Source organism: Thermobia domestica, chromosome 3, assembly GCF_964235325.1.
Source record: "Thermobia domestica chromosome 3, izTheDome1.hap1.1, whole genome shotgun sequence".
In the NCBI taxonomy this organism is placed as follows: domain Eukaryota; kingdom Metazoa; phylum Arthropoda; class Insecta; order Zygentoma; family Lepismatidae; genus Thermobia; species Thermobia domestica.
The window spans coordinates 172,601,847-172,615,495 of NC_137456.1; positions in this window are offsets into that span (position 1 = coordinate 172,601,847).

A 13,649-nucleotide genomic window follows, 5' to 3' on the forward strand; every position below is an offset into this window, starting at 1 on the left:
TCTAACTTGTTGTATCTGATTTATTTCAATCTCAAATTCTAGAGACGAGTTATAAGAATGGAAGAAAGTATGTACAAAGTTGAGCTAAAAGTTGGAATAGATTAATACTGAACAAACAGTCCGCACAGACACTCAAACAAATGCCTTAATAGGTTAGAGCAAATTAGAAAATTTCGTTTTCCTTGCTTCAGTAACTTTCTTCTAACAAGTTATCAATCTTTAACCAGCTAGGCATTTTTAGTTTTATGTTTAATTTTTTGTCAAAACTAACATTATCACAAGTGTGTAAATGCGTATTCCTGATATTCATCATCATGTAATTCTGTATGGGTAATTTCGTATAACAGACCATCATATAAATTTAGTTTCGTGTATTTTTAACTTGATAATAGGTGTCTAAAATTTTACATTGCATCGTATTTTCTTAATTTTTATTTTTCTTCTTCGTGGTAGGAGTAGGACATAAAAACCAGTTACAAAAACAAAACATTCAAATTATACATCTTTGAGTAAGTTTCCAGAACTCATGTATATCCTTTTTCTCTTTTCTCTCTCTCTCTCTCTCTCTCTCTCTCTCTTCTCTCCCTACGCTGAAATTTTCTGAGACCTGTAATCCTGATTAACTTATTCTCTTTCATTTTAAAACTAGAATGTCCTGTTTCTATTCAAGTGTAGAGTACTATAAAACATCTTGCTAACTTTTCCGTCTGTATTTTTTCTTTCCGAAAATTTCCATGTTTGAAATTTTAGTATGTTGCTGTTGTTTATATACAGGATGTTTCAAAACAACACCGACAACGCTTGGGAGGTAATTCCTGACACCAAGATAAGATAAAAAGTACAGACCAACCTAGGTGCACAAACGCTTGCTTTCAGAGTTATAGGCTGCCGAAAACTTGAAAAATTGAAACTTAAAGCTCCATAGCTCCAAAACTATGGGAACTACCGTAGTCGGATCAAGACTTCACTTAAGAAATAGCATGTGCCCTATTAAAATATCCAAGTTTCAGAATCCTGCGGTACTTCCGCTACAATTTTTGTAGAGGTTGTAGGTGAGTGCTACAAATTATTTGCCCGTAACCCAACTTCATCTATAAAAATGTTCCGTAAGTATCTTAGAATTCTGAAACATGGATTTTTGGATAGAGCACATATTAGTTCCTAAGCAAAGTCTTGACCCGACTACGGAAGGTAGGCTATCGTAGTTTTGGAGATATGGAGCTTTAAAGTTCATTTTTTTTATGTTTTCCGTAGCCTATATCTCCAAAAGGAAGCATCTGTGTAACCAGGTTGGTCTATACATTTTGTCTTATCTTGGTGTCAGGAACCACCTCCCAAATCTTGTCGTTGTTTTGAAAGAGCCTGTATTTGAGTTTCACTTTCCACATTTCTGACTTTTAGACAAAGATATACAACAAGAAATTAATAATAATAATAATAGTGAACCCGCAAAAGTCAATTTAATAAGTTAAACTACTCGACCATTCATACAGAAAATATTAGTGTTTTGTTTCCACCTTTACTGGTTTTAATTCTTACCTATAATTTTCAAAATTCACTTCCAAAATTATATGGGGAATTGTGTTGGAACACACGTAGATGCACCAAGGGTAATTCAGCAGTTGTCAATAGCACTGGTGGAGGAATAGAATTTCATACCACAACTCATTATCGTCATTGTGAGCAGAATGGGAGCACGTTGCAGGCCATACATTGCTGTTCGTGGTGATTGTGCACTCCCATAAGGACCATTTCACTCTTGTAATGTTCTGTACTCGTAGAGACCCGTAAGGGTTTAGAGAAAGTACAAAGCGGCCGTAATAGCTGTCTTCTATTACACTGAAAATTGTTAGACACTGTAAAACAGTGGCGAATCCAGGAGGCGATCGGGGTGATCGTCCCCCCAGAAAAGAAAACTTTCTTATTATATATATATATATATATATATATATATATATATATATATATATATATATATATATATATATAACCATCCCAGAGTTTGGAGCTCTTAAAAGAGCACCAACCCCCCACCCAGAAATCCGGCCTGAATCCGCCCCTGCTGTGAAAATGATATTAAATAGAAAATGGTTGACATTGGATTGAAAACGTGGCCATGCCGTAACAAGACCAAACTGGCGTGGTTCGGAAACTCGAAATCGCCTCGTGTTAGACAAAATTTTAATTAAGTAAAAGCATCGTAGAAAAGGTGTGACGCCCGGGATGTCTATGCACTAAAAAGTTTAATTAAACTTAAAGAGCACAAAAACAGTACGGGTAGAAAACGAACACATTGCACAAAACTGGAACTTGACCGAAACCAACAAACCTGGACATCAGGTTTAGTCGAACACTTCCTGTAATGCCACTATTGCCATCATGAGTTTCAATGACTTCAGTGTAAGTTATTGTTTCTGTTTATTAAAGTTGCATTTTTGTTCTTCAAAGTAGCAAATTTACTTTCTTCCTTAAGTTCTATTCAAAAGTGTATAAAGCATCAAGTTTATCACTCCACATAAAACTAAAGAGCCCCGTAACCAACAGGTGCTTTGTACAGAGATTTTTATTTTTTTGTATTGCAGGTAGAAGTCATCAAACTTAGACGGCAACTTTATTTATTCTTCTTCAGTTGTGATTTGCTTCATTCCTCTTCAGATTACTTCCAATCATTCAGTTCCACGGCCCAAATGGTAAAAGCTCTTTTCTCATTGATCGAACATTGTTGTTGAGCAGGGGCGTCATTTAGGAGGGGCAGGAGGGGACAATTGCCTTCCTTCAAGATTTTGAGGAATACATACACTTTAATCTATTGTCTACTAATATACTAATACAAAACGTGAAAATCTTATGTCGGTGGTGCTCTTGCCCCCTCTCAAGCGAAGTCTGAAATGAGGCCCCTGTTGTTGAGTTTTGAAACTACTTTATTATTTTGACAATGCGCTGAGTGAGAGTAAGAGACCAACGAATTCTTTCGCTTTTCAAACTTGGTTAACTGGTGATGAGTCATATTCTATAAACCAAAGAAATCCCTCCAAAACTAAAACTAACTTATCCGGAGTAGTCAACAAGAAGAAAGGCCACAGAAGAGTAGCAGATTCATGGGAGAGAGAATCTAGATAGCAGCGGAAAAGGTTACCATCAAATTAATGAATTGGTAGCTTGCTTGCTTCGTATTGATGGAAACTGAATCTCTCAAAGAACCAACAGTTAACAGATCTATCCACATACTCTCAAAGAAATTACAGAACACTACCTTTAGCATTATCCACAAAAATCACGGGTAGCATTTTCATAGCACAAAATAAAACCCACTGTCACTCCTTCTCCAGAAGCAAAAACATCAAACGAAGAATTAATGAACTCATAGTTTGTCCTTTAAAAAACGATAGTGTAAATACCAAAGTATAACTTTAAACACAAAATATTGTATTTATATTATCATCCAAGTAAGTTTGGTAAGCAATACTCATATATGCGTATTTTATATACATATACACGTATTCGTAAACTTCGAACCACAATAAGAAAACAACCGAGAATAGCCGTAAGCACTCAAATGGTGTAGGCGCGTCTGTAGCAGCAAATCAGAAACACGAACAGAAGCAGCAGTTCACCGGAACTCACGAAGAACACCCACAACAAGAGGCTGGAGAAAAGTTAACCGGATCCACAGCGACAAGATCCCACCAGACAAGTTACAGCTCTCCATCATCTTGACGTATTCATTCAAAGTCTGAGCCTCTAAACTAGATTCTTTCTATTTGTACAAACAGAAAACTTAACAAAAGGATCAATTCACAAAACAAACTAGTAGTAGTTTAACTCCTTCGCGGATGTTAACTTTCATCTGATAATGATGACGGACGTCAAATGATCTCCTGACAAGGAGGACTATTTTAATTTTAGTGAGACATCAGTAAGAAATCACTAGAATACACTGATACTTAAAATACACTGATAAACGTTATAATATAATAACACATGTCTAGATATAGAGGAGAGGGTGCAAATGTGGAAACATGAGGGTAATGTGGAAGCGTAACGTATGTTGACTGCATATTTTACCCTAGCGGTGATTGCCGTGAACAATCACCCTCGTCCCCATTCGTCACGGCACAACGCTATGAAGAAGTAGGCCAGTGTAGTTGATGGTGGTCTGTCGATTGTTGTTTACACATTTTCTTGAAGTTTTTGGAGGTAAGTGTGTAGTATTATTAAGTTTATAGTATCATAGGGTAGTGTAATACATATCAAAGTATTGTGAAAGAGAGTTATTGGGAAGATATTGGTGGCTTTCAATCAATTACAAGCAAACGTGTTTCTAACTTAACTCGTACAATCTAGTTTGACTACAGTGCGGGCAACTTGGAAACTGTGGATGAGGGAAATGTGGAAACGCTTCCACATTTCCCTCACCGTAAAGTCCATTGCATTGTTTTATTATTAGTAGATAATTTATTAAAGATAACATACATTTGAATCATGCAAGTTTATCTTAGATACTTTTTATTCATGGCCTAACTGAAAGGTAGGGCAGAGGGGTAAGGCTTAGGGGTAAAGAAAGTGGAAACTGACCAAGAGGCGGAGAAAAGGCAAATTGCTCCACGATTTTTATTACAGGGTCCCAGCGTACCGAGTCAATCTTCAGAGGATCCCAGCGTACCGAGCATCTTTTAAGAGGATCCCAACGTTCCAAGCACCTCTTCAAAACTTTGCGTGTCACCATATGAAGTCATGAAAATACCCCCTTTGAAGAGGAAGACTTCGAATGGAGGTCGTAAGCCGAGTTGTGAGCTGTTTTAATATCGTCTACGTACAAAAAACAGCTCGAATAATCCTTATCTAAGAGTACGACTAGACCTAAACAGAAGCCGTCTACAGCCGGTAAGAAAACTAGAAAAATGCTTAAAGTTCCTCTTCCAATTAAAAACCAAACAAAACCCTGCAGCCTATCATCCAGTTGGAGTAGAAAGGCCCACCGAAAAAGACGCTCTGTGTATATTTTATGGGAATTCATTTTCAGAAGATATGCTTGGTGAACTATGGATTCAGTGTCAATTATGTGGAGAATGGAGTCTCTCTGAGTGTGGCGAAGTGGAAAAAGACATTTCTATTTGTGATTTCTGCAAATAAGACTTACCTACATAACATCTTTGTCTGTTAACAACAAAATCTTGAATCGAAATTTGTTTACTTTATAACTTTCAACTTTTAACTTTGTAGTCATTTAAAATCTTTTATTGTCTTTGTTTCATCTACGGATTAAAAACACATTATGATTAAAAACATACTATGATCCAACAACTTTATGTGTTTACACATTGATTTACTGTAATTTAGGGTGTTTCCACATTACCCTCAGTTTTTTAAAAATCGAAATATGCTAGTATATGTGCCAAATATTTTTTTTTATTTTTTACGTACATCGTTTTTGCGCTTGCGAATTACGGTCCTATATTTCTAACATTCTCAGACATTTTGAGGCAATTTTACAGGTTAAAATAACGATTCACTGCTATTATACAAATTAAGTACAAACTGGGTTTCCACATTTGCACCCTCTTCTCTAGTAAAATAATTATATAATTAAATGCTCCATAAGATAGAAAGCGATATGACGCTTATTGCACATGTTAACAAAAATTACATTGCGTCTCAATGTACTGAAATAAGTGTACGTAAATGATTAAGATTTATAACATTTGCGTCTAGAGACGAAACGACGGCGAATGTTAAACCGATTTGCAAATTTAAATATATGTTTTTATAAGGGAAAGTTCGAAGATTAAGAATTACACGCCTTTTTCACTGACACCGAACCCGTAACTCGAAACTATGCAACACAAGTCATTCTTTACATAGCACCAAAGTTGGTAAATCTTGGTCGCTACCACTTAGCCATCCTCGACAAAAGGTCGTTCTTATTTGAGGAAGGATATTACTATACTAGTCTTGTATTTGTATCCTCAAATCATGTATGTCAGGTTTTTGTTACAAAAATATATTTGTTACAGAAGCGGAAAAAAGGTATGCACAAATTCTCTCTCTCTCTCTATCTCTTTCTCTTTCTCTCTCTAGAGAGAGAGAGAGAGAGAGAGAGAGAGAGAGAGAGAGAGAGAGAGAGAGAGACAGACAGACAGACAGAGAAAGAATTTGTACAGGTCTTTTTTCCGCTCCTGTAGCAAATATATTTTTGTATCAAAAAAACTGACGTATCAAATGTATATGCAAACTCAGTAGTGATAGTCACGAAAGAAAGAATTTTGTCTTCCAAGTCACATAAAAGAGGAGAAACGTGAAACCTGCTTCTGTCGGTTGAAGATTCTTGAGTGTTGTGTGACGTTTGTCTTCAGGTAAACCCCAAGGATTGTGTAGATAGTTACAAGCGTTTTGCTTACCTCTATCGTGAAGAGAGAAAGAGAGTGAAATCTTATAGGGTAGTTATTTTACGAAGACTACAAAATAAAATATAGCCCAGTTGATACCACAAACATGCGTTGACCAACCTTTTTCAGCAACTTTTGAGGGTCAAACCGTATTTTGAGGTGATTACTAATAACTTAAAGATTACCTACTACTACAGATCAGAAAACACTTTCATATTATGTGTTTAACTGTCCTTCAATAATATATGTTAACATTGTGTTTTAATTTTCTTTTTGATGCGTGTTCAAACGCTGTCAAGACAAATGGGCAATGGTTATGGTAAATAGTTATGTGGACTAGTCTAGTGCTATGGAAACTTTCCTATCAAATCTAGGTAGCAGGAAACAAAGTTATTAGTGCCCTATGCTATAAGAGAAGCATATTTTATTTTTGAGGAATAGTATGGCTAACTTCCTAAAATTCTCAGTGTAAGGGTATTCAGACTAAACTAGGAATGCAATGTATATCTATACCCGATTGCAATGAAATGAGCTGAGCGAGCTTAAACTACGTAATCAGGAAGCGTTTTTCGGTGATTATTCCTCGATGGTACATCGGATTTTTTATTTCGACCTATGTTGTCACTCAGCACGACATACTCTATCAGCGTGCTAAGTTTGATTGAGATCGGCCAAACGGTCTAGGAGGAAGCGTTTTTCGGTGATTATTCCTCGATGGTACATCGGATTTTTGATTTCGACCTATGTTGTCACTCAGCACGACATACTCTATCAGCGTGCTAAGTTTGGTTGAGATCGGCCCGGTCTAGGAGGAGTTCGCGGACAACCAAACGGCTAACCCGAGTATAAGAGCTTCGCTTCGCTCAGCTCAATTATAGAAACAAGTTTAAAATACAGAAAATGTTATTTAAATTATATAAATTAATAAGATTTCATTTAATTCTTTGATGATATAAAGAAGAAATGTAAATGTAAATCTGCTCTTATGCAATTTCTGTTAGCAGGACCGTACTGCAACACAGGGGCCCATCGGAAGGTACTTTCTAGGGGCCCCACTCACTTGTACGTATACTGCCCCCCTCCGCCGATAATACAAGGAAGTTAGGGAAGTGTCATTCGGATCAAATATGCTGAAAAGTCTTAAAATGCAGATTTGAAACTTTTTAGGCAGTAACTTGTCCTCTGATACTAACTGATCTGGCATAATGCCCAATCCCCCATTCTTCTCTTGTAACTGTACAATCATCTCCACGTACTTCCCATCTCCTTTTAAAATGACAATGGCGCACCTTTGACATGAACCCCTCATAGGCGCTCCTAGTGCATATACAAACACATATATGAAGCATCAGAAATAATTTATAATTTATACAAACGAAACACTTCTCCATTGTCCTGTATTAACAATGGGGCCCCCAAAATTTTAAAATTACTAAAAACATTTTGACCATAAAAGTTTTAAAAAACATGACATGAGTTACTCCTATATATAAAATTCATGGACCCTTTTAAGCATGTTGAGAGAGAGTGCACAACATAAAAGTTTTTTATGGGCTCCCTTGCACTTTCCCGCTCCAGGGCCCCCAATGGTCTTGATCCGGTCCTGTATAGAACTATTTTCTATACGGAAAACAACGGTGCTGCAAAGTGTAAATTATTATCTAGTGTAAAGTTATGGCATAATTTGAGATTTTAGTTTACCTGAATTTGAGATTTTACTTTAATATTAACAAAATTATAAAGCAGAGTGGGAAATCAGGAACCTTTCAAAGGTTGATTTACAAAAAATCTGAAAGCCTGTTTTCGCAATATAATGGGCAGGTAACGCTTGTCTGGGATTAGCTGACTGTGTTGCCGGTACTCGGCTTGTTATCGTCCTCCGTTCCGTTACTCCCGAATGCGACAAGTGCGTGACGTGTGTCTTTAGGTACATATACTGCTACTTACGATACGAGGCGGAAAGCCCACTAAAAATTCACCGTCCAGGGCCCACTGGGAAATTTCACGCCTGGCCAGTACGGCCCTGACTGTTAGTTGGAATGTGTAGTGAACACATTTTCTCAAATCTTAACTCTTTCGCTGATACGAACGGAGGTTCATAATCTGAGAAGAACTCAAGTAATTCCTTAATGGTACGGTGCCAAATCTATTTTAACTTTTCTTGTAGAAACATGTACCTAAAATCTGTGTTTGCGCCAACATGTTTCTGGAAACTTAGAATAGGAAATGCACTCTTCTTAATCATTCGGTCGTTAATTTAATGATAAATACTCTTCTCATTAGTGGGTAGTACGTGCGTTTGGCACTTGTAGTCCCGAGTTTAATCCTGGTCGAAGAGCACAATAATAATAATAATAATAATAATAATAATAATAATAATAATAATAATAATAATAATAATAATAATAATAATAATTTCACATGCATTATCTTTCATTCATTATACGTCTTCTTTTGCCTAAAGGGCATATCAGTGGGAAATATTTGTTTTTGTTTCAATTTAAGGCTAATTAATATTTTTTTGTTTCAATTTAAGGCTAATTAGTAATAATATCATTACCGGAAAATATTTTAAAGGATTATAACTGTAATTATTACCAACTCATTTTTTAGACTTTTCACCACTCCTCTAGAATATAATTGATCATTACCATCTCGTTTTAAAATCATTCATGCTACCATCGATATCATCGTGCAACAATTGATTAATGTGACTCAAACCGTCTTGCGGAGATCAATTTGTTACGTTAAATAGGAAGTAAGGGCTCTTGGGGCTCACAAATATTTATTCACAACTATAAAACAGGTATAATCCAAATAACAGCCGAATTAAATAAAATCTCTCTCTCTATTTTTTTTTGGGGGGGGGGAGACAATAATACTTTACAGCTGGCTCATTTCCAAGTATCTACGAGAAATTTCAGTATTCATTGCAAAATGAACTTAATAAACCGAAGTGACCAACGTTCAATGCTGTGCTCATAAATGTGTAGAGCCTTGTTAGTAACGTGTATTGATTTTGAAGTTCTTTCTCACACTGTTGAGAGTATGCATACAATATTAGTTTTAGAGGCATGGTTCAGCCAACTCTTTCGAATCATCTAATATTGTTAAGTAATTTCAAAATTAGCCGAAACGATCGTATCAACAAAGGTGGTGGTGGAATTGTAATCTTCCTACGAAATGACATTGATGCAAAAACTCATTGTCAATCAGCTGGTACGTCATTCTTGAAATACGTATTGAGAACCAAAAATTATTTTCGTCTTATGTATACCGCGCACTAGGAGCATCACTCAAAAATTTTGAAGACATTTATCATATTTCACCACTTTCTATGCATAATTTGATACTTGGAGATATGAACTTTAATTTATTGTCTTCTAAGCGTAAAAAGAGAAACATTTCGCGAAGTAATTACATAATTAAATCTTTCCATCTGTCCGCTCGAAGCTATATTTCATACTACGACTTCTGATTCACTTCTCGACTTAATCTTAACTTCTGACATTGACAGGATTCTTCATTTCGCTCAATTTTCAGTAACTGGCACTTCGTGCCATGACCTTATCTTTGTTTACTACTTTATTAAGACTCTCAAACTCAAACCAAAAGTCGTTTTGTTAGAGATTTACCCAACATTAACAATGAAGCAATCTTGCGTGATGCTGCGTTATTGCCTTGGCATCTAACAAATTCTTTTCCTTTTGTTGATGACCAACTATATTATTCAAAACGAGTTAATTTTGTATCTCTTGAACATTCATGTCTCCTTGAGAGAAAAGTGCTTCTCGTTCTTCTTCATACTAGATTACAATGAAATTCGAAGCTTAATATCTTGTCGCGACAGAGCATATAGTAAACTTAAGGTAGCACGTAAATTAAATCTATGCAGTTCAAATGACATATTTAAGGAATATAAGACACTTAGAAATAGATGTAATGAAACCGTGCGTAATGTGAAATTAACATTTTCCTACACTCTGATTGAGACAAAGAATCTCTCTCGTCTTGGAGAAATTTGAAGTTGCTTGGCATTCGTAGTAGTAAAGGAGCATAGCCTGACGTAGTTGTGTCTTTTTTCTGTCAATTATCTCACCATTTATTTTTGGGAAATTGATACTTCTAACTCACAGATAAATATAAGATCTGATAATATTGCACAACACCTTAATTTTGAAGATTTTTTTCCTTTCACTTGTGTTATTGCATAAAATCGAAAATGTAAGCAATTAAGAAGATAAAATCCATTGTTATGGGCGCAGAAGAGATAAGTATAACTTTGATCAAGAAAATATTACATTCGTCCTTTCCCCAATTACCAATTTATTTAATCTTTCCCTTGCTACTGGTACCTTCCCAGCCTTGTGGAAAACAGCACGAGTTCTGCCTGTCTCTAAGACTAAGGATGTCTGGTCCGCAAAAGACTGAAGGCCTATTTCAATATTACCTGTCCTATCTAAAGCTCTTGAATATATTGTAAGTGACCAAACACGTGATCACTTTCAAAGTTTTAATCTTTTAAACACTCTCAACCTGGGTTTCGTAAACTCTGCAGCACATCTACAGGTGCTATCAGTGTTACTGATGTAGACACTCGGCTTTGGACAAGAGAGAGAGAACCATACTTACCTTACTAGATTTCAATAAAGCATTTCAGTCAATAAACCATGACATTTTGCTGCAGAAACGTGCACAAAAATTTAGTTTTTAGACTTAAGCTGCTAAGTAGATCCATAATAATTTATATGCTTGAAAACAATAGGTAGTAGTTGCCAAATTAGTTTCTGGTCGAATTGATCACCGAAATCTTCCGTCTGGGATTCCTCAAAGTGGTGTTTTAGGGCCTCTTTCTCTCTGTCTTTATGTTCATAGCTTGCCACAATCTTTGACACTGTAATTTTCGCATGTATGCGTTCATGTTCAATTGTGTCTATCTCCTTTACCAACACAAATGGACACGTATAACAAAAATGAACAACAATTTGACTGATTTGGCTAAATGGTCAGCTGATAACTGTTCAAATGTACACCCGGTAAAGCAAAGTCAATGTTAATTCCTTCCAAACGCATTACTATATTATTAGATGCTTCAATTATTCCCAACGTAACTTTAAAAGGCCAAGATATCCCCTTTTCTTCCTCTGAGAAAAATTTTGGCGTCATGTTTAACAAATATTTAACTTAATCTGATCAAATTAACACATTGTGCAAAAAGGCTTTTGCAGTTCTTAATTAAAAAGCTTTTTACCAATATAGTTGAAAAAGCTCTTGTTCAAAATCTAGTGGTACCGCATCTGGAGTACTGTGACACATCCTTAACTGACGCTGATATAGATTTACAAAACCCTTTGTGGCTTGCAAAATTTTATTTTTAACTTAAAATTATCTGACTGTGTAACACCATTCTTTAAAAGCTACAATGGCTAGAAATGCAACACTGGCGAAAATTGCACTCATTTGTACTACTTTATAAAACACTTACATTAACAGAATCCTCTTTCCTTCTAGAACATCTCAATTTTTCAAGGGATTCTATGACAGGAACACAAGATCACGTTTAACACTCAGCTTGCGATTCGTCTCTGTAGATCTAATTACTCCTCGAAATCACTCATAATTCCAGAATGTCGTGATTGGAATGCTTTGCTTTATTGGAATCAAAATCTGCAGTGTCTTTGGAAAGAGCAATTTACAATTTATTGTTATCAAAGCAGGATTGAATGTATACAGAAGCAGAAAAGTCAATAAAGCAGTTCATCAATTAGTTGTAGGAGCACAGGGATATAACACTTAAATTATATATTTAATAAGTTGCACATTATACACATACATAATACGTATACATTAAAAGAGAGAAGCTTCTTAATTCAGATATTCGTAAGTTCTTGAGATGAATTCAACTTTTTGAAAGCTATGAAAGTAATCAATAAAAAACTTCAATACAAGCTACTACAAAATTTCTCACAAATGTTATAAGGAACCATGGATTATCAAATCTATATTTATGTTTTGCGGAAAGATGATTTAGTGGTAAACCGCTCAGCTTTAGTATGCATGGTCCCTAGTTTGATTGTGGTACACCTGTTTGTGGTACATAGCATCATGTCCGTTTGTTTTCTCTAGATTATCCGATTTCTCCCGCATTCTCATCCTACCAACCATTTCACAATCCTTCAATTTCATTAAGCACCAGCCTAGTGTAAAGGGCATAATAATGGGACGTAAAGCACAAAATTTAATTTCATTCAATCATGTTTATTCAAGCGCGCTCTGCTATTACACATTTAGAATGTCTGCTTAATAGTGAGTAAAGCGTCTCACATAACACTGAAAAACACAAGAAAGCAAATTACTAACTCTGACTCATGAGTGTCACATGTATAAGAGAAACTTATTGATCCTAATGCTTGTAATATTTTATGGGAACATTCAAGCTAAGTTTAAATTATATAAATGGAATGACTTAACAGCAATCACGGAACATTAAATTATTTTCTAATGATTCTGTAAATATAGTTTCATTACTAGACAGAGAAAAATCCGTTCTCCGGACAGTGGTATATTGTACAAATATGCGGTTACTATAGAAAATGAAATGAAATCTTTGAGTTTTACGTCCCACGGTTATGCCGGTTAGGCTAAAGGAGACGGTGATTATGAGAGATGAGTGAAATGGTGGAATGAAGAAAGTGGGAGGAAACGGGAGAACCCCGAGAAAACCCACGAGCGCGATGTTTGTCCACCACAAATTTCACTTGGCGGGGGCTGGGATCGAACCCGGGACCCCAAGCACCAGAGGTGAACGCTCTACCACTGAGCCACCGCGCCCCCCGCGGTTACTATAGAAATCAGTAAGGAGCATACATTATCCGTATGCTACATAGGCACTGCCCTTAGATGTTACATCATGCCATTGCAGGATGTCTGACATCTAACAGTTTTCCGTATATCACATACATATACTCATGTTACCTTCGTCGGCTATATGTTATATACGTCCATTTCTATACGAGATCCTGACCGCCTACAGTGTTTCATACAAAAGGAAGTAAAGATGGAACACTTATACAGAAAGTATTATAAAACATGTGTTTTCAGTTATACGTCTGCTGTACGTTAAGTCCAAAAACTACAGGAATTACGCATGTAACCTATTTTTTAAGTACGCCACCTACATTTTTTTCTCAGTGTGTATACTTACATATTATTATCATAATATGAAAATCACAAAAGAAACAAGACTGAACATTAAAGAAAATA